Source organism: Schistocerca americana, chromosome 8 (genome assembly GCF_021461395.2).
Source record: "Schistocerca americana isolate TAMUIC-IGC-003095 chromosome 8, iqSchAmer2.1, whole genome shotgun sequence".
NCBI lineage: Eukaryota > Metazoa > Arthropoda > Insecta > Orthoptera > Acrididae > Schistocerca > Schistocerca americana.
This window is the reverse complement of record NC_060126.1, coordinates 119,011,565-119,039,543: the sequence shown is the minus strand read 5'-3', so window position 1 is coordinate 119,039,543 and position 27,979 is coordinate 119,011,565.

The window sequence follows — 27,979 nt, the reverse complement described above, 5'->3', positions numbered from 1 at the left end:
TCTGTGAAACGTTTGCGCTACGTTTTTTCCTAAAAAAAGGCCAATTCTCGCTGAGTTTTTTGTACCAGTTACTGGCCGTCCTCTCTCCTGCCTGAGTGGAAAATTTACTGTGGCACTCTTGTTGCTACGTTTTCCCTTTCCTTACGCTCTACTTTCTTATGTCGCATTTTTCTTCTGTACCTGCTTTCCTTCCGTGTGTGTTTCAGTTTTATTAGGTCTGTCCACATTCGTTCCCTTTAATGCGTGTCAGGGCGCTGATGACCTCGACGTTGAGCTCCCATAATCCCCGACACACACACACACTAAAAGGTGAACTCATCATTCGATGTACAAGTTACATTAATTACATATCAAAATTCAAAGCTTACTTTATATTCTAACTACTACTAATGTGTCCTGTCCCAGTCTTGTTTTTGAATATGCTTTCCAGGCTTGTAATCCAGGAACGTAAACGACGTTGGTTTTACTGGAAGCTTTCTGTAAAATATGGTCTACATATAATAAAGCTGAATACATTAATTTCGAACACTTTCTCCTCATGTGACTTGTACACTGGTATCATATTCTACTGCTGAGCAATACTGACCATTGGTTGCCACTGTGTTGGGCATGCTAACGGTGCCATGAAATAAAACTTTAAACTTCATGAAATGATAATATTGAAATAAAAAATTAATTGAATTAAATGTCATAAGAAATTAAGTGCTCAATGAAAACTATGTAACCGAGCTAGGTGGCGCAGTGGTTAGACAATGGACTCGCATTCGGGAGGACGACGGTTCAATCCCGCGTCCGGCCATCCTGATTTAGGTTTTCCGTGATTTCCCTAAATCGCTCCAGGCAAATGCCGGGATGGTTCCTTTCAAAGGGCATGGCCGACTTCCTTCCCCGTCCTTCCCTAATCCGATGAGACCGATGACCTCGCTGTCTGGTCTCCTTCCCCAAACCAACCAACCAACCAACCAACCAAAACTATGTAACAAAGACTCAGTAACGAAGTGCATTATAAACGGTGCATAATATGAAATGCAGCATCAGTCTTGATATGCCTACAAAAGACGAATTACTGCTCTATTCGGATAAAATAATTCTTCGAAATTATCAACACTGTTCACTGAAAGCCAACACGACACCTGACATTCCCTGAGCACACACTGTTTGTGTGTCCTGCAGACACTTACTTCAAGAGCTAGTGATCTTCACTGTAGCCTCACAACATATATATATATATATATATATATATATATATATATATATATATATATATATATATATGTATATTCACTTATGAAATTTGTTATTAACAATCCGAACGAATTCAAAAGTAATAGCAGTGTACATGGCTACAACACTAGGAGAAAGGATGATCTTCACTACTCAATGTTAAATCTAACTTTGGCTCAGAAGGGGGTAAATTATGCTGCCACAAAAGTCGTTGGTCACTTACCTAATAGCATCAAAAGTCTGACAGGTAGCCATATAGCATTTAAAAGGAAATTAAAAGAATTTCTGAAAGGTAACTCCTTGTACTCATTAGATGAATTTTTTGAATATAGTAAGTGGGTAATTTCCCCCTCCCCCCCACCCAAAAAAATATTAAGTGTCATGTAATATTTTGTGTAATGTAATATCTTGTACTGACACCTTTTGTTAACCTGACACGTTTCACATCATTACGAAGTGTCATATTCATGATCTATGGAACAAGTACGAATCTAATCTAATCTAATCATTATAAACGAAAGACGAGATTTTCCTTGAAATAACAGTTACTTACATCGTGCTCAGCATGTAGTTTTTCTGTCTGGAGTAGTGATGTTCTCGCAACCAAATACAAATCAGCAGATGCTGTAGCTAAAGATAAATAATCTACTCTAAATTTCTTTGTCAGAAGCAATCTGTTGCTGTGTGTGCCGTAGCACACATGACAGAATCTTCACAACTTTACTATGAATGATGGAGGTGGGTTTTACTTTAAAGAAAATCATTTTTTGAGAAATCAGACTCTGATTATTGACAAAGAGACTATACAATATAAGAAGACTCTAACTATTACAACATTTTATCTTTACAAAGAAACTACGAACATACCTTTAAAATTCCTCCCAAATCTTCTCCATCATTGTAAAGAACAAGAAAGTATTATAAATGAGTTTTCATCTCGATAATAAAGTATTCGAGATAGTTTCTTCCAGATTCACAAATAACAGATCTCTTTCTGTGAAAAAACTCGACTCAACTAATCCCTACTGTGCCTCAAATGACGAATGTCACAGAGCTGCACAACAGACTGACTAGCAAGTTTACCACACATAAAACTAAACAGAGTGTCAAAGGTCTTATTATTCACTTACGCAGTGCGCTCTTTGTCTCGATACTGTAAAGCTGAATTATTTTACGACAGCAGAAAACATGTGAGGACCTTACATTAACCTCTGCCCCAGCCTCCAGAAAAAATTCTTACGTATTGCCTTGGCTGTGGCAAGCAAGGACAGCTAAAATTTTGCAAAAAAGTTAGAAAAATTTAAGTACAATAAGTTGCAATTATAAGTAATTTTACAAATATTAGGATTTACGTTACAAAATGAACAAAACAATGCTCTGACTTGAGTTTCACATATGAAGGTTGTCTATGCACAGATACAGAGCACACACATTATTTGCTGAGTTCTGTCGATTGTGTGTAATTGTCGCATCACTTATAAATACCGAAGATTTGTTCTAATGGCTAGTGCCGTTAATCTCGGGGCCAATATGGGTGTACAATTGGAGCTAAAACGTTGAATTACTAAGCACCAAAGAAGATTCTGTTAATGCCTATTGACATTGATCTTGTGGTATATAAAAGGAATGCAGTTAGCACAGTATTGATACATTTTTTGAAATACGCCCACAGATGAAGTAGCTGACCGTGTAGTACAGAAACTAAAGGTGACCAACGCCGATTAGTATGAAGAACGTAACATTCAGGCTTAGGGCACCCAATATGGCAACTGAATGACCACTACTGACAACACTCTGAAGATTGACATTAAATGTTGAATCAAATAGGATCAGACTCAGGGAATTAGTTTTCCATGGGCAAATCATATGTCCAGTTAAATTCTCATACATAAACTCAGTACTACTATCTCCTTTAAGTGTGTGCAAAAATTAGTTAAGTCCCTGGCAACTTCATCGAATCTGTGTTTTTTACAATATCTCACAAAAATCTGAGCTACACATGTCATATTGTCTCTCTAAGAAATGATCTTATACCTAGAAATGAAATAGAAAGAAAGCATTGCATGAAAATGTAAGATAAAGATTACGTGCAAAACATTAATATTTGTTGATTACAGTAGTCATTGTGATCAGAAAACATCTACATACAGAAAGACCTAGCACAGGATAGAGTAGCATGGAGAGCTGCATCAAACCAGTCTCTGGACTGAAGACCACAACAACAACAACAGAAAGAATTATGCAGCAATATTACGTGGCAGATACAAAGTAAAGTTAACAAAAGAGGTAACTGACAAAGCATCATTACCTTCTAATGCTGACAAATGAACATTAAAATGTATAAGAAAATCTAGTGTGCACACAATAACAGATATGTAACAGAAAATATTCACTTACTCAGAACTGACAACTAACATGCAAAATATAGGGACAGTGGTAATAAGAATATATACTAGATAAATATACACTGAATGCAAGAGGAAGAAGGTAAATAGACCAAAAATAACAAACGTATCATGGTTTATGCAAAGCAAAAGGAAAGGGAATTAAGTGTACTTCAAATTCAAAGCCTCAAACAGTGTGTGTGATATTTTGTACTGGTGCCTCGTACTACTACAATGTCCTGATCAGCTTTATAACTTTTGTGCTGTATGAAGACTATACTTTCACCGAAACCCTGAATTTTTCTCACGAGAACTCTTACCTCAATGTACTTTGCCAAAAATATAATATTTACACAATAATACATTTAATGTCAATAACCTGCCAAAAACATCGTGCCAGTTTGGCGACTTTTCATTATTGCCTCATCACAACCACATGGTATAATCATTATTGAACATGCACATATATTTCCACATAACAATCAAAATCATATTTCTTCAACCATAACATATACGCAGTTTTATTTCACCTTCCTGTTCACACATTTTACTATTCGTGTTTTATATCATGTCTCTCTCATTTCTAACTGCACCTGCTACATTCTCGAATTAATGTCTTCCAATACCCATTTTCATAATTCTGATACATCATGGCATTTGCCTAATTTGTAGCCTGTTACAGTAAATATTTATCCTAACTGAACCCTCATAAAACTATCAGCACTACGATATACAAATACACACAAAAATAGTTTGTCAGAGAAGCAGTACTGCCAAATTCATTATCATACACTTGTAAACATGACAAATATTTCACCAGAAAGCCAATTCAACAAAATATCTCATCCTGGACATATGCAGCAAAAGATCATTTTGGTAAATCAGTAAACAAAATGAAGAACACAATCGAAGGCTAAGACAAGTTGGTTGGTTGGTTGTTTGGGGAAGGAAATCAGACAGCGTGGTCATCGGTCTCATTGGATTAGGAAGGGTGGGGAAGGAAGTCGGCCTTGCCCTTTCAGAGGAACCATCCCGGCATTTGCCCGGAGTGATTTTGGGAAATCACAGAAAACCTAAATCTGGATAGCCGGACGCGGGATTGAACCGTCGTTCTCCCGAATGCGAGTCCAGTGTCTAACCACTGCGCACCTCGCTCGGTATGATAAGACAAGTCATATACAAAAGTTTAATCATAAAAGTAATGTGGTAGCTAAACCCATGTACGTGATCACATAAATGGAAGTTACCAGTGTCATCACAAAAGCCAATATGAAGTCAGTGTCGAAAGGTATGTCGCTGCAACAGTAATTGTGTGATGGATGATTTCACAAGCTGCAATATCGTAGTATGCAACACAATTACGTGCTTTTCAAAACATTAACCTAAGTCACGCCAAGTAAATTAATTAACCAATGATAAATCCAAAAAGAATTAAAACAGTATGGATTAGTTCATTAAAGTAATAGTTTTAGCAGAAAATACATCTGTACTTTGATTAATGGTCTTCTCCTTCACCTTATCCATCTATGCCTAGTTTCATCCTAAAAACTTAGTCATTTAACAGTGCATCCTATGTGCAACTATGTCTCATATCTCTGGAATATTCATTGACATATATATGTATATCATCATGTCTGTTATAATCTGACCTGAAGATGAAATGTAGACAGATAGTTACAAAAGAAAAAGGTACATAGTTCAACAAAATAATGCAGCAAATGAAAATGTGATCATAAATCATATAATATATATATGTTCAAAACATATGCCATGCCAGTTGTATCTGTTGCTCAAAAAAACTTCCCACATAAAAGTAATTGTGTTGCTTCTCACGATATTGATGTTACATACGATTTCAAATCTTTGTTGAAGTACTAACCATGTTACTGTTCATCACCTTCCTTTTTCTAGATGCAAGCAAATGAAATATATTCATGCAAAGAAAAATCAGCTGTGACAAAACGGGACCTCTAACATATGCCCTAACTTTACATACTCATTCCCCATAATACATCGCAATTCCTAACCATTGCATCTTACTATCATAATATGTCATTATCCTCATAATCGTAATCATCAGTAATCACTCACCCCTTCAGCCTATTTATCTACACTCCTGGAAATGGAAAAAAGAACACATTGACACCGGTGTGTCAGACCCACCATACTTGCTCCGGACACTGCGAGAGGGCTGTACAAGCAATGATCACACGCACGGCACAGCGGACACACCAGGAACCGCGGTGTTGGCCGTCGAATGGCGCTAGCTGCGCAGCATTTGTGCACCGCCGCCGTCAGTGTCAGCCAGTTTGCCGTCGCATACGGAGCTCCATCGCAGTCTTTAACACTGGTAGCATTCCGCGACAGCGTGGACGTGAACCGTATGTGCAGTTGACGGACTTTGAGCGAGGGCGTATAGTGGGCATGCGGGAGGCCGGGTGGACGTACCGCCGAATTGCTCAACACGTGGGGCGTGAGGTCTCCACAGTACATCGATGTTGTCGCCAGTGGTCGGCGGAAGGTGCACGTGGCCGTCGACCTGGGACCGGACCGCAGCGACGCACGGATGCACGCCAAGACCGTAGGATCCTACGCAGTGCCGTAGGGGACCGCACCGCCACTTCCCAGCAAATTAGGGACGCTGTTGCTCCTGGGGTATCGGCGAGGACCATTCGCAACCGTCTCCATGAAGCTGGGCTACGGTCCCGCACACCGTTAGGCCGTCTTCCGCTCACGCCCCAACATCGTGCAGCCCGCCTCCAGTGGTGTCGCGACAGGCGTGAATGGAGGGACGAATGGAGACGTGTCGTCTTCAGCGATGAGAGTCGCTTCTGCCTTGGTGCCAATGATGGTCGTATGCGTGTTTGGCGCCGTGCAGGTGAGCGCCACAATCAGGACTGCATACGACCGAGGCACACAGGGCCAACACCCGGCATCATGGTGTGGGGAGCGATCTCCTACACTGGCCGTACACCACTGGTGATCGTCGAGGGGACACTGAATAGTGCACGGTACATCCAAACCGTCATCGAACCCATCGTTCTACCATTCCTAGACCGGCAAGGGAACTTGCTGTTCCAACAGGACAATGCACGTCCGCATGTATTCCGTGCCACTCAACGTGTTCTAGAAGGTGTAAGTCAACTACCCTGGCCAGCAAGATCTCCGGACCTGTCCCCCATTGAGCATGTTTGGGACTGGATGAAGCGTCGTCTCACGCGGTCTGCACGTCCAGCACGAACGCTGGTCCAACTGAGGCGCCAGGTGGAAATGGCATGGCAAGCCGTTCCACAGGACTACATCCAGCATCTCTACGATCGTCTCCATGGGAGAATAGCAGCCTGCATTGCTGCGAAAGGTGGGTATACACTGTACTAGTGCCGACATTGTGCATGCTCTGTTGCCTGTGTCTATGTGCCTGTGGTTCTGTCAGTGTGATCATGTGATGTATCTGACCCCAGGAATGTGTCAATAAAGTTTCCCCTTCCTGGGACAATGAATTCACGGTGTTCTTATTTCAATTTCCAGGAGTGTATGTTGTATCCTCATTATAATAACCTTATATCTCATAACGTCTTCATATCTTGTACATAACCACTAGTAAATACTCCCTGCTCTGTTTCGTTCATCAGTCCTTGACGAGAAGTGCTCTACAGTCACACTTCACAAATAACAATAATGAGCAAACAAACCTTCATTGCTGCACGACTGATCAAGAAAAGAAATGATCCACAAAAATACATATTACAGGGGACGCTGATAAAGTTCTTCAGACAACACAATCTTAGCTTTATCAACCTGTAATTATTCCTTGAACTCGTAGAAAATCCTTCATGTACTTGCAATTCATCACTACCACTAGTATTAGCAAAACTGACTTTCCATTTGCACAACGCAATTACTGTCTCAATAATCTGTATAGATCATCAGAACTGGTACTAAGTTAATACGTGTTTCATTTCCTAAAATCTCGTATTGGAAATGCTTACTGAGAGCATAATTTCTATTTCTATTTCTTATGGTGTGCTGTTTAACGTAGTGCCTAGGAGGACCAGTAACATGTTCCAGATAAGCATGTTCCAGATAAGTGAATACAGTTTAGAGGTGTAAGAGCGTGTATTTTTTAAAATATGTGATATCGTGAGAGACAAGTGTGTTGTCAGAGAAACACTTTGGTTTTGCTACTGCAGAGACGGTATCTTCACAAACCACAGAAAATAAATTGAAAACAATGATATCTTTTAATTATAAGAACAATTATTATGATCACTGATTTTTCGTTGCATTCTTTCCTCTTTAACCTGACTCCTATGATAAGGTCAGGTATTATTACTATTATGTAAACTACCTATTGTAAATTATTGGAGAAAAATAGACAATAATGTTATTTAAGTTTATCTCATATTTTTTGTAAGGATATTACTAGTCTTGAGTATCTATACTCCATCTTTGCTGCCAATCCGCCATTAGCGGTGATATATTTATATGATTTTATTGGCAAGAGTTATAGTTTTATTTCAAACTGAAAATACTGAGAACAATTATTTAATGCTGATTAACCTTCTTTTTTCAAATCGAGTTCAGTCAGCTATTTTCATGTAATCGGAACAGATCGATTCTGTAATACACCGATATTCATTTATCTGCCGCCATTTCATGAAAGCTTTACGCGGCGTGTTTAAATTGCCGAATAATTCAGACATATATATTTGTCATTGTAAAAAGAATCCACGTAAAGGTAACTTGATTGTATACCAAAATCCATGCCACGAGAAACTATTTTTTCTACCATTATTTGCTGGTGTCGGAGCGTAAGACTTTCTCGGCTATAGCCCAGATATATTTTCAGTAAAATTCGCCGATTCTAGTGTTGTGTGTCTCCGTGTTATAAAAGTGAAGTGATATTCAAGAGTGAATTAAGTTTGTATGAAAGTAGTCAACGGACTTAATGTACTTCTTTACAGACAACATATGAAAACGATCGTGTGTTTCAGTTTGGTTCACATTCATGCTCATGTCCCATTCTAGCCGGGTCATGCAGTAATTGAACGACAATTTAGAACTGCAGACATATTTACATATTTTGGTTGGATTCTGCTAAATTTACGCATTCACAACACGGTTTAAAATACAGCACAAGCTGTATATTTTGTGTGAGATGACTCATTGTTTACAGTCGAAATTGTAAGTGGCTATTCTATAATGCGTTCCTTTTACGTACTGTTACGTATGCGCAGCTTTTATTCTTTACCTCTATTCATAACGGATTTAATTGTTAATAAAATGTGAGTAATTTTTATTTTAACATTTTTTTAACCAACTCAAATTTTGTTAATGTCACGAAATGCATGTTTTCAATTTGACAGTATCGGAATGTACTAAGTAGCCAATATGACGCATTCTTAATCATAGCTCACAAGTAACCAAAATTATTTTCAACGTATTTACATTATGATAATAGAGGAAAATTCCTTGTACTTAACCTTACAGAGGATAGGAGGAGACAAGTGTATTAAGGACATGAATAATAGTTAAAATCCAGTTCGAGGAGGCATCGTTCACCAGTCGATGTTTCCAAAAAGGTGTAATGGATCATGGAATCCAAGTTTGATGCTAGAAAAATGCATGGAATTCAATTTGTCACTTATTTCAGTATTTCTTTTGCCCAAAGCTCAGTACAGAAGCGCGCGGCTGTTCTCTGTCTGATGTGTAAGTGCATTTTTGTATAAGAAAATAATGGCATAAGTTGACTATATGAAAGTATTGGTAATCGTAATTGCAATCTTTCTGCCCCTGCAAAACTTCATTGCTATGCCCCTAAGGCTGTCTGCTCAATGAAAACTGTAACTAAAATTCAGCACCGAACTACATTATGAACATTACGTGATACGAAGTATAATGTTAGACCTTAAATAGCCCCCAAAAATAAATTACTGCCCTGTTCGCAAGAAGGTAGCTCTTTGAAATTACGAATACCACTGTTCATTGAAAATCAGTGTGTTTACTAGCACGGAACCTGACAATTCCCGACTACAGACTATATGCTCAAGAATTCAAGGTGAGCTCTGCCCTGGAATAAAAGTGACTTATCTCTTATCCAGCATGTTGTTTTTGTGTCAGTAGTAGTTATGTTAATGGAAGCAAATACAAGTCAGCAGATGCAACAGATGGAGTAGTGATGTTCTCGAAAGCAACTACAAAGCAGCAGATGCAGTAGCTAAAGATAAATAATCTACTCTAAATTTGTTTCTCAGAAATAGTTTGTTGCTGCGTGTGGTGTAAGGTGCAATGCACACACGACAGAATCTTCACAACTTTACTATCTGCGTCTGCATCTACGTGATTACTCTGCTATTTGCAAAAAAGTGCCTGGCAGAGGATTCAATGAAGCACCTTCAAACTGTCTCTCTACCGTTCCACGCTCGAACGGCACGCGGGAAAAACGAGCACTTAAATTTTTCTGTGCGAGCCCTGATTCATCTTATTTTATCGTGATGATCATTTTTCCCTAAGTAGGTGGGTGGCAACAGAATGTTTTCGCAATCGGAGGAGAAAATTGGTTATTGAAATTTCATGGGAAGATCGCGTCGCAACGAAAAACGCCTTTGTTTTAATGATTGCCACTCCAATTCACGTATCATGTCTGTGACACTATCTCCCCTATTTCGCGATAATACAAAACGAGCTGCCCTTCTTTGTACTTTTTCGTTGTCATCCGTCAGTCCCACCTCATGCGGATCCCACACCGCACAGCAATACTCCAGAATAATGTGGACAAGCGTGGTGTAAGCAGTCTATCTAGTAGACCTATTGCACCTTCTAAGTGTTCTGCCAATGAATCGCAGTCTTTGGTTTGTTCTACCCAGAACATTATCTATATGATCGTTCCAATGTAGCTTATTTGTAATTGTAGTCTCTAAGTATTTAGTTGAATTTACAGCCATCAGATTTGTGAGGCTTATCGCGAAATCGAAATTTAGCTGATTTCTTTTAGTACTCGTGTGAATAACTTCACACTTTTCTTTATTCAGGGTCAACTGCCACTTTTCGCCCCATACAGATATCTTATCTAAATCATTTTGCAAGTCGCTTTGATCATCTGATTACTTTACAAGACGGTAAATGACAGAATCATCTGCAAACAATCTATGACGGCTACTCAGATTGTTACCTATGTTGTTAATATAGATCAGGAGCAATAGAGGGCTTATGAATCATGGGGGTGAATTTTACTTTAAAGAAAATCGTTTTTGAGAAATCGACTCTGATTATTGACAGAAAGACTTCACAGTATAAGAAAACTCTTACAATTACAAAATTTTCTTATTACAAAGAAACTACAACATATCTTTCAAATTACTCCAAACTCTTCTCCGTCAACATAAAGAACAAGAAAGTATTAAAAATGAGATTTCATCTCTACAATAAAGTATTCCAGATAGTTTCTGTCGGATTCACAATAACAGATCTCTGTCTATGAAAAAACTCAACTGCTCGCTACTATGTCTCACAAAAGAATGCCCCAGCGCTACTCAAAAGACTGACTAGCAAATTAATCGCAGATAAAACTAAACAGAGAGTCAAGACTCTTATTTACTGCCTATGCAGTACGCTCTTGTATCTTTGTCCCAGTACAGCAAAAGTGAATTATTTACACTAGCAGAAAACATATGAGAACCTTACATTACTAATAAGATGATGCTGTTGATCAAGCGCCATTGCTATAGCCTTAAATGTGTACAGAATGATCAATAAAAAGGACCTGCGTATTTTCCAAAATTTGGTTTTTGAAGTCCGATCCATTTAAGTAAACATTACTGTTCAGCGAGAATAGTAGAGCTGAAACATTTATATGTCTTTCTATGGTCCTGCATTACTCTATTAGTAACTGCTAGACAATCAGTGATTGCACCGAATTTTAAATCCAGTCCCATCATTAAGATAATTCGGTCTCATTTTGTTCCTAAACATATAAAACTAATAACAAGTAATCATTCATGAAAGAGGAAAGGAATTATAATTGCGAGAGTGCAACACGAGTTGTAAATGTCTTACATGATTTCTTTTATGATTCATATCCCATATATAGTCATGAAAATTATTAGGATGGAGATGAGAGGAATTGCTCGATGGAACTGAACATAGAAGAAAAATTAACTTGAACAATGACTGAGATTTACAACAACCACTATTTAACGTAAGAACAACAGAATTATTTTTCTTATCCTAATGGGTGTACGGCTTTTGATACTGAGATTTTTGTCCACCACAAATAAACCTTAACTTTACGTAAGGTTAATTTTATCAGACAATAATTTTTTCTGGTCACAAGACGGCCGTTCTTGGAACATACTTCAAGTAATGGCAAAGTCACCCGACATTGTTATGCGCACTATACTTCATTATTGATCAAGATAAAAGGCAATGTTAAGCACTGTTTCCAGGTAGACACTTTGTCAAATCATAATTCATTCAAAATTGTTGTAAACGTTTTTTCCTTAAATTAAGTGTTACGGTAAAAATAGGAAAGAACATAAAACCTGCCAATGAACAATAAGAATTCGCTAACACGGAAGCTGAAAATTCACGTGATGCAGATATTTCAAATAATAATCTGTTACGTGAAATTTTTGATGAACTAGACTGTCCTTTACCTAATATAACTCTTCACCACGATGACGCTTCACAATTAACGATACTTCTCGTGAACCGAACGTGTAAATAAGTTTGAAGTAATCACGATTAGTTTTGTAAGTAAAACATGAAACGTCCCCTTAGAAAAATTAATGAATTACTGTGCTGATAAACCTCTTACGTTATTTGCTTTTCAAACAGCTGGGCAAAACTGAACGTTCTCAGACATTACTCTCTTTACTTATTCTGATCAACACTAAACTGACACACAAAATTTTTAGCGCAACGCAATCTGACTATTAATAATCCCTACAAAAGAATGGCTCTGACTAACAATAACCTATACCTTTCACAAATCACTTACCTCACAAAAATCTTCTTTACTCGAACTACTGCAATACAGCGAGCGCCACTACTGCCAGCTAAATAAAAGATTCAAACTGCTGAAGGCACTAACTACTGATAGGCATAGTTAGCAAATGAAAGATTTAGATAGAGAACAAACAATGTATTTACCTAAATAGTGTTCAAAAGTCATAATATACACTCCTGGAAATTGAAATAAGAACACCGTGAATTCATTGTCCCAGGAAGCGGAAACTTTATTGACACATTCCTGGGGTCAGATACATCACATGATCACACTGACAGAACCACAGGCACATAGACACAGGCAACAGAGCATGCACAATGTCGGCACTAGTACAGTGTATATCCACCTTTCGCAGCAATGCAGGCTGCTATTCTCCCATGGAGACGATCGTAGAGATGCTGGATGTAGTCCTGTGGAACGGCTTGCCATGCCATTTCCACCTGGCGCCTCAGTTGGACCAGCGTTCGTGCTGGACGTGCAGACCGCGTGAGACGACGCTTCATCCAGTCCCAAACATGCTCAATGGGGGACAGATCCGGAGATCTTGCTGGCCAGGGTAGTTGACTTACACCTTCTAGAGCACGTTGGGTGGCACGGGATACATGCGGACGTGCATTGTCCTGTTGGAACAGCAAGTTCCCTTGCCGGTCTAGGAATGGTAGAACGATGGGTTCGATGACGGTTTGGATGTACCGTGCACTATTCAGTGTCCCCTCGACGATCACCAGTGGTGTACGGCCAGTGTAGGAGATCGCTTCCCACACCATGATGCCGGGTGTTGGCCCTGTGTGCCTCGGTCGTATGCAGTCCTGATTGTGGCGCTCACCTGCACGGCGCCAAACACGCATACGACCATCATTGGCACCAAGGCAGAAGCGACTCTCATCGCTGAAGACGACACGTCTCCATTCGTCCCTCCATTCACGCCTGTCGCGACACCACTGTAGGCGGGCTGCACGATGTTGGGGCGTGAGCGAAACACGGCCTAACGGTGTGCGGGACCGTAGCCCAGCTTCATGGAGACGGTTGCGAATGGTCCTCGCCGATACCCCAGGAGCAACAGTGTCCCTAATTTGCTGGGAAGTGGCGGTGCGGTCCCCTACGGCACTGCGTAGGATCCTACGGTCTTGGCGTGCATCCGTGCGTCGCTGCGGTCCGGTCCCAGGTCGACGGGCACGTGCACCTTCCGCCGACCACTGGCGACAACATCGATGTACTGTGGAGACCTCACGCCCCACGTGTTGAGCAATTCGGCGGTACGCCCACCCGGCCTCCCGCATGCCCACTATACGCCCTCGCTCAAAGTCCGTCAACTGCACATACGGTTCACGTCCACGCTGTCGTGGCATGCTACCAGTGTTAAAGACTGCGATGGAGCTCCGTATGCCACGGCAAACTGGCTGACACTGACGGCGGCGGTGCACAAATGCTGCGCAGCTAGCGCCATTCGACGGCCAACACCGCGGTTCCTGGTGTGTCCGCTGTGCCGTGCGTGTGATCATTGCTTGTACAGCCCTCTCGCAGTGTCCGGAGCAAGTATGGTGGGTCTGACACACCGGTGTCAATGTGTTCTTTTTTCCATTTCCAGGAGTGTATATAGCAGTTCATGACATCCAGTCTTACAAATGTACTGTCTCTGATGGACACACATCCAGATCATCCGCTCTCAAAATTCCACCATCTCTCTCCCCACATCCACCACTGCTGGCGGCTCACCTCCAACAGCGCAACACTACGCGCTGTTAACAGCCAACTGCCCAACGCTACAATAGCGACTATTGCAACAATGCCAACCAACCACATAATTCTTTCTGCAGAACAGCGCCAAGTTCAGGTAACGATAATGGAAATGGGTAGCGATTACTGACCCTTCTGTCCGAAGTAGACTCACAAAGGACCAGTAATGTTGAAACGTATTGATTGTGATGGCCAGGAAAGATATGACAGTTCATCCTTGTACACACAATACCAGTCCTGGGTGATGAGAGCAGTGTGATCAGGGGCCCTGTCAACTTGGAACACTGCATCTTCATTGGGGAACAGATATTATACCATGGTATGGATCTGATCAACCAGAGTGGTCACGTAATCCTTGGCAGTAATGCGGCCCAAATCATCACTGAACCTCCGCCACAGTTCACTCTTGGGACATATTCTTAGCCAGAAATTAAAAATAATCTGCAAAAAAGAGTCATACAGTCAAACGAATTCTATCCTTGCTTCACAGTCCAAGTTTTATGGCTTCGCCGCCACGTTCACCTGTTAGGGCATTTGCATCACTGACGAATGGATTAGAAATTCCAGCTCGCAATGCAATTCCCAAATTATGGAGCACTCTTCGTGTCGTTTTGGTGCCGACAGGGTTCACGACTCCTACATTCAATTGTGCAATGGCTTTAGCAACTGTCGTCTGCTTGTTTTCGTCATCATCCTCTTCAAAGACCCTCTGTCATGATCACTCAATGCACGCATTTGTCCGTGTTGTGAGTTAGTGGATGATGTGTTTCCGATCTCCCTGTATACACCTCTTGACACACCAAACACTTCGGCTACCTTGATTACGGAATTATCCACCATACGAAGACGAACAACTTTTCCGAGTTCGAATTCACTTATCCCCGACACAATCCACTCACAACTACCCAGAACGCTGTTCTGACCACGGATGACACTTGCAACTTATCGAAGACATTGGAAAGGTACTGTTCCTGGTCAGGTACAACAGTGCACCCCATAGGCTTGACCATCATGTGTGTTTATGTTCAAGCAAACATTTGTCGCTGTGTCTCCACATTATTGTCCAACCCCAGCATACAAAAACTGGATTAGAGAACTCACTCCTCACGACTTGAGCGCTCATTACTTTAACGCACATGAAAGTACCATGAACGTATCTTTCGACAATTTTTGTTTTTTCCATGTTGGATATGATTTGATACATTGAAGATTACACTTTCTGGATATTGCTGTTATGTATTTGCTTTCTGTCCAAATAGCTCGCATTCCCAGTTTAGAGGCCTCAGGGGACCTCACAAGGTTCTGAAGGAATCCTGAGAATAAACGGGTTTGCCAAACATCACCTAATTAGAGGAGAGAACCAAGACTCAGCGCCTCAAGAAGTTATGCCTTCAACATTTTTTTCTTGTTTTGTTTCATAGTACCACCTCTGGAATTTTGTGGAATGTTGGTCCACCCTGTTTGTCCTCTAGCCTCTAGTATCACCCTATAGGCCTATATACACTCATAAAAAATGTTCTGCATCACCCTGGTTCCCAGAGCTCCTGAAGATAGACGTTGACTGTGGATATTGTATCACAGACACAGTCCCTTTGCCTGTTCAGAGATCTAATTAATCCACCCCCCCCCCCTCCTATCCAAAGATTAAACAACCGTGCATGAGCAGCGCCTATTAGACGGATGGGGTCATACAGCCCATCAGTTCCACTCATTCCGCCAGGAAGCAGGTACACGGCTCGTGTTGTCTGTGGTTCAACCATGCCTAGACGGTGAACACCGCTGTTCGATCGCGTCCGCATTGTTACTTTGTGCCAGGAAGGGCTCTCAGCAAGGGAAGTGTCCAGGCGTCTCGATGTGAAGCATGTAACCTCCCTGCAAAATTGATAAATGGTAATTGACCATAAACCAACAACAATAATATTAATTAAATATTGAACCATTAACGAAATGTAACCTCCTAACAGAAATAATTAAACCTGATAACTTTTATAAGGACAGCAGCGCTGACCTTCGGCCCTGTATTCTGAATAAAAAAGCAAAAATTCTTACCTCAATAAAAACTGCATCTATATCTGCTCTTATCTATCGACACAGCTTCGTGCAATGCTGGCGTATATTTAATTTTGATTCTTGGAGGAAATGCATAGGAAACATTCTTTAAATTGAAATGAATGGTTTTCTATAAAAGAGTTACTTTATAAAAAAATTATTTTTGGGCCATTTTTTGAGCACATTAATTACGATTAACATACATTACTAGATGTGCGCAATGCTGCTTCATTACCTTCTACAACAATACTCATCGTCCACCACAATCCTGACCAGAGTCGGAAGAAGAACACGCCGTCGACGCATGCCGACGCCTGCTCAGTACTACTACTGCAGACTGAACACAACTGCTCCTGCCGACTCGCTACATGGTACTGTTCCTGCCGACTCGCTACACGCAACGATAAATAACTCTCTGGTCAGAGATTCTGTCATGCCTCGCCATCGCTGGTAATGAATACATACGTGTTTCATAGCACAGCAAGGTGGAGGTTCCTTGCCGTTTTGAGGTGGCATTATTTGGGGCTGATGTATGCTTCTGGTGATCATGGAAAGCGCCGTAATGGCTGTACGATACGTGAATGCCATCCTCTGACCGATAGTGCAACCATATCGGCAGCATATTGGGGAGGCATTCGTCTTCATGGACGACAATTCGCGCCCCCATCGAGCACATTTTGTGAATGACTTCCTTCAGGGTAACGACATCGATTAGAGTGGCCAGAATGTTCTCCAGACATGAACCCTATCGAACATGCCTTGGATAGATGGAAAGGGGCTGTTTATGATCGACTTGTGACACACCAACCACTCTGGGGGATCTCCGCCGAATCCCTTGAGAAGTGGGACAATCTGGACCAATAGTGCCTTGATGAACTTGTGGATAGTGTGCCACGATGAATACAGGCATGCATCAATGCAAGATGATGTACTGCTGGGTATTAGATGTACCTGTGTGTACAGCAATCTGGGCCACCACCACTGAAGGTCTCGCTGTATGGTGGTACAAGGTGCAATGTGTGTATTTCCTGAGCAATAAAAAGGATGGAAACGATGTTTGTAATGCTCTCTATTCCAGTTTTCTGTACAGGTTCTGGAACTCTCGGGACCGAGGTGATGCAAAACGTTTTTGATGTGTGTGCATATAATGTGGTATAAGAGGGTAGTTTGTGTTGTTGCCCCGGATGAGGATTACACGAATATTTTGTCAGGATTTGTAAGCGGTGGGTCCTTGAGGTACAGCAATGCACCGACACAAGATGTAAGTTTAAACAGTTTTATTAACAAAGGTGGATTATAAAACAAGCACGCTATATGCACCCATCATCATTGTGTCTGACAACCTAAGACCGACTAATTACGGTCGTAACGAAAGGCTCCATGGTGAGCTAAGAAAAGGAACGTATTCGCTCCAGAGGCCGCACTAGTTAATACCACGTGCTCCGGACGTCGGCCAGCGGCGTACTCTCTCGTCGCACTCCACCTGGACACACGTGTACTGACCAAGCAAATTGTCAGCATTCCAGATAGGCCGGCTGGCGAGCGCGTGTTACCTACTGTGCGGCTGCGCGCAGCCCGTAGACCCTCACAGTGGTAGAATATCGGTGACTGCGCAGTAGGTACTGTGACAGACAGTGTGAGTGAAGACGTAATTCTGGTTTCTTGAGTCAGCTCGTTGGTGGAACACTGAAGGGGAAAAAAGAAAAACTGTTGACTTCCATATACTATTCTGCAGATTAATGTTATTCCACACACACTATAAGTGGGACAGCGACCAAAGTGACAGTCCAATTTTGTGGAAATGAATTTTACATGTTTGGGGATACTTGATGACGACAGTAGTTCCTTCCCAGACAGCATGTGCCCAACAGAAGCAGATATAGATTTCTGTCACCAAAACGATTATACACGCATCATGAGGAATTTGGCGACTGTACGTGAGTGTTTAAGGACGTGCCACAGCGTCGCCACCATTATTTAGCAGCAGAGAACGTTGGAAAACAGCATTCCCCACCCACATTTAAAATATATTTTAGCTTTGAGCTCCTTATGTAAAATTTACGATCAGTTTTATTTTCTTTTCCTAATGTACGAGCGAACTTAAAAAAGTAAGAACACATTATTACGGCATGCTAATTAACTTTCATTAAGTGCTGCACTATAGTGCAAAACAAATACATGGCAACGTTTTAGAACATATTTAGCAAATCTGTGTAAAGAAAGTTCGGAACGTTCTAGTAGTTGTAAAGTTCCCTGACAGAATTCCACTCCTTGGTGATAAACGCCGTGTGAGTGTCCTCCTCGTTGGGAAATCTGTATTTCTCGAAATGTTCTTAGAGCGTGCCGCAAAGAAGTTAATCGCGTGGGGCAAGATGTGGACTTCCCCATCAGCAATGCGCATGTCTGTGTGTCGTTCCTAAAATTCTTGGCATCTTTTCTTTACGACTCAACGCATTATCCTATTTGGTCCATATAACGGCAGACTTTAAGGGGAATCTGTGTGCAGATTATAATTTTTGCCGGCAAGAACTGTACTATACCGCTACTTTAACTTTGAGCACGATTATAGTCGCCGCGCCATTTCACTCCCGTAGTGTAATGCACCAGTTACCCGTACAGCAGCAGAACTCTTTCTAGAGGAAGCCTGGAACTTATTGCTCTCTTCTGACAACGAGCCATTCTTCTTTCGCAGTTATCTTAGCTTGGTACATAACGTGTAACTTATTATCTGAAGTCCTTATTTTGAAAGGCTACAGAGAATCAACAATTTGCAATAAACGTGGTTGTTGCACCGAATTTTCAGGTTCTCATAGTTCGTACCAATATTCACGTGCTACATAATTACGAAATTCCAGTTCCAGTCATTTTGCTTGATTTCATTTCAGTATGTAAAATTTCAAAATGTTCTTCTTTCTGTTTAAACGGTGACACGTTTTCCGTTTTAGTCGGAATTAACAAAAGTCACACATTGTCTTGTTAGCAACAGCTATATACAATTTTGATTTAAGATGTTTCTGGTGCCACTTGTCATTATATACATCTCTTTTGCTACGTCTGCTCGAGTATACACTACTGGCCATTAAAATTGCTACACCAAGAAGAAATGCAGATGATAAACGGGTATTCATTGGACAAATGTATTATACTAGAACTGACATGTGAGTACATTTTCACGCAATTTGGGTGCATGCCCATGCAGCCCATGCAGCTTCAAGACGATACCACAGTTCATCAAGAGTAGTAACTGACGTATTGTGACGAGCTAGTTGCTCGGCCACCATTGACCAGATGTTTTCAAGTGGTGAGAGATCCGGAGAATGTGTTGGCCAGGGCAGCAGTCGAACATTTTCTGTATCCAGAAAGGCCCGTACAGGACCTGCAACATGCATTATCCTGCTGAAATGTAGGGTTTCGCAGGGATCGAATGAAGGGTAGAGCCACGGGTCGTAACACATCTCAAATACAACGTCCACTGTTCAAAGTGTCGCCAGTGCGAGAAAGAGGTGACCGAGACGTGTAACCAACGGCACCCCATACCATCACGCGGGGTGATATGCCGGTATGGCGATGACGAATACACGCTTCCAATGTGCATTCACCGCGATGTCGCCAAACACGGATGCGACCATCACGATGCTGTAAACAGAACCTGGATTCATCCGAAAAAATGACGTTTTGCCATTCGTGCATGCAGGTTTGTCGTTGAGTGCACCATCGCAGGCGCTCCTGTCTGTGATGCAGAGTCAAGGGTAACCGCAGCCATGGTCTTCGAGCTGATCGTCCATGCTGCTGCAAACGTGTCGAACTGTCCGTGCAGATGGTTGTTGTCTTGCAAACGTCCACATATGTTTACTCAGAGATCGAGACGTGGCTGCACGATCCGTTACAGCCATGCGGATAAGATGCCTGTCATCTCGACTGCTAGCGATACGAGGCCGTTGGGATCCAGCACGGCGTTCCGTATTACCCTCTTGAACCCATAGATTCCATATTCTGCTAACAGTCATTGGATCTCGACCAACGCGAGTAGCAATGTCGCGATACGATGAACCGTAATCGCGATAGGCTACAATCCGACCTTTATCAAAGTCGGAAACGTGATGGTAAGCATTTCTCCTCCTTAAACGAGGAATCGCAACAACGTTTCACCAGGCAACGCAGGTCAACTGTTGTTTGTTTATGAGAAATCGGTTGGAAACTTTCCTCATGTCGGCATGTTGTAGGTGTCGCCGCCGACGCCAACCTTATGTGAATGCTATGAAAAGCTAATTATCTGCATATCACAGCATCTTCTAGCCGTCGGTTAAATTTCGCATCTGTAGCACGTCATCTTCGTGGTGCAGCAATTTTAAAGGCCAGTAGTGTATGAGTTTTACATGTAGGGCCGTCCTGCAAAACCAGTACCTCGGGCACGACTCGCAAGTATATCTGTGGTGCTGCGATGTGAGGCTCTCTTTGGTTTGCTTGGACACAGCAGGCTGGGGCATCACCCGTAGAGATTTCTGGTGGTCGTCGTTCAAAGAGGCTGTAATGCCTCTGAATTGAAAAGTAGTGTGAGTGGTATACGTACGTGGCATTACGTACATAAGTCACCTCAACTTATTATCAAAGAGTCAGTTACGATATAAAGAAAGGGGTTGTTTATTTTATTTGTATTTGCTTCTGAAAATGTTGTCAAAATTATGTTGTAGAAAGAACATATGCAGCGGAGCCAGTCGCGCCCAGAGATGTCACACAACTGCGACGATAACAGGAGCGTGGCGCGCGGCAAAGATATCGACTAATGCGCAGCTGGCCGCTATTGAAGAGGAACGAAAGCATCTAATAATAACAGTTGTGAAACAGAGGCAACCAACGTGACATGTTTGTTTAATCAAATATTCTGGTTCTTGGTTTTGCCTCCAGTTTCAAGAGGAGTTACCGTTGAGATCTCGTGTAGAGAGTTACATTTGAGATATCGCGGAGTTAGTCACCATTGAGGCCACGGGATAGCGACAGTCATTTCGTGACACTCGGGAAGTGTAAGCCTATTTGGAGTTGGCGCTCGAGTGATTTAATGTCGGATTTGGGCTTGTAAAGTTATTAGTTGAACGCGTGACGGGGTTATGGCCTATATGGGAAGTTATATGTAATTATTGCGCGAGGTGTATTGTTCGCACTCGGTAGAGGGATGTGCGATCATTTTTGGAGTTTGCTTTAAAAGAGCAACTCGTTGTGATACACGCTAAGAGATTGGTTTTTCTCGCGTTTGCATATGATAGTGTAAAGTTTGCTCGAGCTAACCTTGGAGTTACTCGCAACGAGGCGTTCCGTATCACGTGCTACGGGGAGGTCTTTTCCATCTTGATTGTGGGTATTTGGTAACGCCTTCATGCGAAGACTTTGTGAGTGATTGGTTTAATAAGGGTAAGCACAAAGGTACGTGTGTCGTTGCCGCTTCTATAATAATGATTTGCTAAAGCTTTGGCGTGAGTCTGAGACTGTATTGGTTGTAATTGTGGTGAAGTTCTAAGGTAATAGAATCCCCGGCTGAAAGGACTCTCAAACTGAAGTGCGGCCTGTGATTGTCGTGTAAGTATTGTGAGCAGGACGCCCTAGTTTGACTAATGTAAAGGGGAGAACCAATCTGTGTCAGATATTTTGCGACATGTGCGAATTGGTGTAATAGTAGTTTTCCATCCGACGAAACTGACAGAACCGAGACCTATTCACTGACTAGAGCACGATGATTGTCTCTCTGGAATTGTGAGTGCTGAGTGCTTTAAATTTGGTATAGAGGGTCCGCTTATATCAACGCCTGAAGAGGGAGAGATTTGCTTCGAATTGAGTGAATATTAATGATACTTTAAAGTGGCGGTGACACTTAGGTTTTTTGTTTCTTTTTTTTTACTAGCTTCCGCTTAGTGGGGAAGTAGTTTACCACCACCACTCATGCCTGACGAAACTTTGTGGAGACATTGAAAATTAAGAAAATTTCTAATTAAAATGGTGCTTAGGCCCTGCACATGTTAAAAGAAAATTGGTGTCTTGTGTTATCATTTCCCCATATAACATAACTTGAAAATACGATAACAGAATCTTTGAATCTCAAAAAATAAAAAGGTTAAAAATTACGCAGTGAATCAGAACGGTAAAGTACAAGCAGGACAAAGAATATTAAAGTCAAAGATAAGTAACACAGAGAGTTTGTTACGATAATTACGTAAAGTTCGGCTTAAAGTATATGAAAGAGGTTTTTGTCTGACTGTTTAAGTGATAAAAAGTGAAAAAGTTAAGTTATGGGGAATTAATAAACTATGAAAGTTGTAGCATAAACCATAATCATTGACAGTGCAAATAGCATTATCCATTACGTGAGTTCGTAAAAGGAAATAAGCAAGGATAGAGCTGCAGTGCAGTACCTGTATAGGATTAATAATCTCTGACTAGCAACGCTCAGTCAACACGTAAAATTATATCGCTGGCGTGCTCTTACGAAAATTAAACTAACTGAAACTGGTATCTAAGAAAGTTCAGTCTAGATTGATTGTTTCGGTGGGGTTCTATTAAAAGGAACGCTTAAACTCCACTTTGGATAGTTTTCAAGCTAGGAAAAAGATAAAATAAATCCAAGGTATCAGCTTTGGAGTGTTGGGTTACGTATGCGAGGTTTCCGATCACGTTGCTGTGAATTGTGGCACATCGCAGTGAGTTGGGTTTAATTGACTTAAGTAGCGCATCCTAATCAGACTTGTAGCTTCTGCTTGATTCCTTCGACTAGTAGATTACTTTTGGTGTTAGCTTGCTGGTCGAACCTGTAAAATTTTGTGATAGTCAATTTTTTCAATCGGGAGCTAACACTAGCCGATTAAACCATAACCCGTTTGTACTAGTGGTGATCCAGTTGCATTTTCGGCGGTAGCTATTGTGCGAATGGTAAGCATTTGGTTAAACTTCCCATCCTCACAACTACTTGCAGATAGCTGATATAGTACACGGCGTTGCGGAACTCTATGGTGTCGGTACGCGTTTGAATACACTTGTCATCTCTGTGTATCAGTGCCCTCCCACCCAGGTTTGACACACTGATTAATAGTAGTCGCTTTGGCAGGTGTTGTTGGCTAGCGCAGTAAATATAATTTAGGAGACACACCACCACCGAGGAGCAGTACAAGGCGCTGGAGGCGTGCTTCGGCTACGAGGCGTTCGGTACGAAAGGACTCCGTAGCTCGCTGGCCTACCGAGGAGAAACACCGTGAACACGCGAATGAGGATCCTGCAACGAGGCGGCAACTTTGGCAACTTTTGTTTTCCAGAACTCGCTGTTGGTGGTCGTTTATCCGGAGGACGAAGCTCTGCTGCTCCTGGGCTTATTAAGACTGAGGGAGCGCCGTAAGAATCGTCGTGCGTTGGTGGTTTTCCTCAGATACGGGCACTGGAGTGCTTAGCACAATCCTTGGAATAGTATTCGGCTGTTTTCCCGTTTTCCGTGCTGTGGGGCCTCACTTCCCTCTTTATTTCGACACGTGCTCATATAGTTTATTTAGTGCGCTTTTGGATCTTTCGTGGTGATCTAGCTACACTATGCTTAGCTTCCGTCTCCTATGTAATTTATTCTCGCTTTTTCTTCTGTTGGCAAGGGTTTCTGTTGTATTGTATTCACCTGTTCATTGGGATTAATGTGTTATCATGTCCAGGCTAGTGCACCTGCTGCAATTTTTTAGCATGTTTTGCTATTTGAGCCATCTTTTGGTATTTCGTGTTTGAACTCTTCAACCATCCACGCAGCCCCTTCTACCAATAACGTTCAAAAGGGTTGTTGTAATAAGCGTTTTCTCACTTGTGTTAAAGAATTTTGATGTGTTATGGCAGGCAGCTATATTCTGGTCCATCGAGCCAGCGTTAGCGTGTGCCTATGCGGCGTGGGCAAGCGTTGCGTGCGTCTGTTCTGGTCGACTTGTTGACTGGGAGGCTTGACGGTCTTAAGCCTCGCTGTTGATCGTCACACCTTACAGGTGTCACTTCTGTCTGTATTCTGCCCGTTATGTTGGTATTTTTATCTTTTACTGTTCGTAAGGTTTACCATTGTGCGCGTTTCCTTTTCTAACTAAAGAACCTTAAACGTGTTTATTAGGACATTTGGATAAATGTTAAAGGAGTCTTGAAAGAAGACTCGAATTCTGTTACCTATTTTGTAAGTGTTGACGGTACTTTGTCCTTTTTAATTAAATTTTGGTTTCCTTGTTAAAATCGCTTTAATTCGCAATAATTATCCGGTGCCCAATATGTAATTTGATAGTAATAACCATTTAATAATAATAAAAATTTTTGTATCCTAATAAATATGAAGATGTTTTAAACAAACAGTAATTTACTGCACACAAAAATTGGGTTACATGCAGCCATTTTTGAGATCACAGTCCCCCTCCTCATGGTCCAGCCATTCCTAATGCGCTAAACCGAGCACACATAATGGTGAAGTAGTGACACACTAAACATGTGTCTTTTTTGGAGTTGTCGTTATAGAAAATTGAGCAGCTCTATAGCGCAGAAAAATTCTTGTTTCGACAACCATAAAAAAATGAACTGAGCCAGAAGGGTGCACTTCCAATATTTGAAAATGGACTTAGAGAATGTTTTTATCTAGCTACCATTTCGCCGCAACCTCAACATAGTTCACTGTCTGATATAAAGGAGCAGTTGTGTACCCCGTCTTAGACCAATTAGATAACTCAATTGCAATTCCGTGGTACCGGTGGAGAAATCGTAGTTTTTACGTCAGTGGCGTGCGGTAGAATTCGTTAGTCAGTATTTATTTACTGCCTTGAAAGAGGAGCTGTAAAATCGGCTTCAAGTCTTGACTTCGTGGCTGGAGATGTTGTGAGAGCTACAGTAAAGGAATTGTGTATACATTGAAGACGTATTTTTTCATCATTGTAATGTTCATCTACGCGGCCACCTAATGCGAGAGCACAGTAGTTAATGCTCTGGTTCTTATGTACGTCATCATTTGTGACGCTTCCTTCTTTCGCGATGGGTTCTCTGCTAGTTTTCCCTAGTGTAAATAAGGATTGGTCCAGCGCGTACAATTTGTAAGTGTTGGCTCGACATCTCAAGTTGTGATTTACACAGGCAGTTCTCGGCACAATATGAAAGTAGTGTTCAGTGAGGTGGGATGCATCAGATTTACAGCAAAACAAAATACACTGTATTTACAGGATGCCCCAGCATGGATGATGGATATTCAGGGATAAGAGAGGAAAGGTCATTGGAAGGAAGACAGCTTGATAACGAAGAGCTCTGAAATGCACATCTTATGAGACGTGAGCAGTTGCTCAGTAGCAAAGATGTGTTTCATAGTAGCACATATGAAGAAGTGCTCCAGAGCTCTTAAGGTACACATTTTAAAGCCCGACGTTTTCTTCTTCTATGACTGTTCCTGTCACATCCCTGAATATTGACCGTTCCTCCTGGGACCTCCTGTATAATGATCACCCATTATGTTTTTGCTGTTTTCACTACATTTTGTTACGTAGTGTTAAAATACAGTACACTATACTGGTCTCAACGAAGCTCTTTTACAAAAAGTTCTTCCGACACAAAATTCACCAATATTCCGATACACTCTAACACCCTCGCGTGCCTCTGTCGCCGGCGCCGTCAGCAGGGCGATTGTGGCACCTCCTAAGCGGAGCTGGCCGCCGTCTGCTTCACGCTAGTTCTTCCCCGCCAGTGGCCTGGAACCTGCAGCAGCTATCGGCGGAGTCCGACCCGCTGCACCAACTGCCGGTCATGTCTGATTTTTGATGGCTCAGAATCGACGAAGGGGACGCCTACCATCGGTTGGTCCAGTGAGCTAACTGTTGCAGTTGGGGACCCTAATGTACATCGTTCCATGTGCACAAGTGCTGGGCGGCTTGTTTGTTATCCAGAAAGGCCCTGATCGAGATTCAAAAGACCGCTGATGTGGCCAGCCAACAGCTAGTAATGTTAATTTGTGTGGTGGCTCCAGTCAAGCTTGCTGTATTTAATCGGCACTCAGTTTTGGGACAAGTTATATAACCAGTTTCATAGCCTGTGTTCATAAATGTGCATCGCTGTTAATGTAATAAGAAAATAAGTGTCATCTTATTGAGGCTTAATGTTAGTCATTGCACAGCAGTATTTTTCCATGCACGGATAAATGCGGTTAAAGAACAGTTTTACTTAATAATTTGTTTTATCATCGTCTCTTTTGTAAATTATTGTAGTCACATTGTGTAATAGCTGAACATGTTCTGGTGCTGAATAGTGTTGTTTTCCTCTTAATGTAATGTGTTTAGAAGAAAAGTGGTACACCAATCTCAACATAGCTCTTACACTCACTTATTTCTCAACAGTCATTAACCACTCAATGAGAATGCTCACTACAGCTCAAACAATTTGTTTATTGTAAACAGTAGTCCGTTTTAAATGATCATCAGTCACTGTTGACTCTTTTTTATATTAGTGACAGAATGACACATCGCTTCAGTGGCGGCAGCAGTAGACAGGTCACGTCTCGTCTCCTGCCAGAAGGTGGTGTCTCAAATGCCTTCAGCACCCCTAGGCGGCGGCAAGTGTGGCGGCTGAGCCACAAGAAGGCGGATGTCCTCCCCGACAGTAATGACCTCAGTGTCGACGGGACATCCCCGTCTTTTTGTCACCAGTGGCAGATCTTCGGCAGGCATGAGAACACAGACGTGATGTCCTCACTGACTGTAATGACCTCAGTGACGACGGGACATTCCTGTCTTTTTGACCCCAACAGCAGATCTTCGGCAGGCACGAGAACACAGATGTGATGTCTTCCCTGACAATAATGACTTCAATGTTGACGGGACATTCCCGTCTTTTTGTCCCCAGCGGCAGATCTTCAGCAGGCATGAGAACGCAGATGTGTTCCCATGTCTGTGCTGGGGACTCCACCACATATCAATGCACCTGTGGGCAACAAAGACCTCATTTTAAATGTTGTTGCGTTTGAAACAAGAGGAATATCACAAAAATGTATTTTGGAAAAATGACGTTGACATTCTAAATTGGAAAGAATATTTTATTTCTTAAGTGGTTAGTTAATTTCGGCCCGTTTGGCGTTATCAAGTAGACATAAGTTTTAAGCGATATCTACTATGAGTTTGTTGAATGATGTTAAAGACGCCGTTACCTTGTCATCTCACAAATGGCTGCATGTAACCTAATTTTTGTGTGCGATTAGTTACTGGAGCCTATACTGAGATGTCCATGCCTTCTATTTACCACCATGTTTCTTGATAATATCCAAAATCCTAATTCTTAACATAATGATGTGTTTGTATAAACTCGTCTTGATTAACCATCCACGAACTTGTGACTGAATAATATTCCGTCATTGTCGTGTTGTAACTTATCATTGCATATTTGCTGGTCTCATTCTTCTTTAGCCGCAACACAGGCAGTGGCGTCACAAGTGGTCATCCATCTGCACACAACTTTGAGGATATAGCCTTGGACACGACTCATATAATGAAAAGTGGTTGTCACCGCGTTGTCGACGACATACTCACTGTTTGGGCTCCAGGACAAGAGAAACCTAAAACTG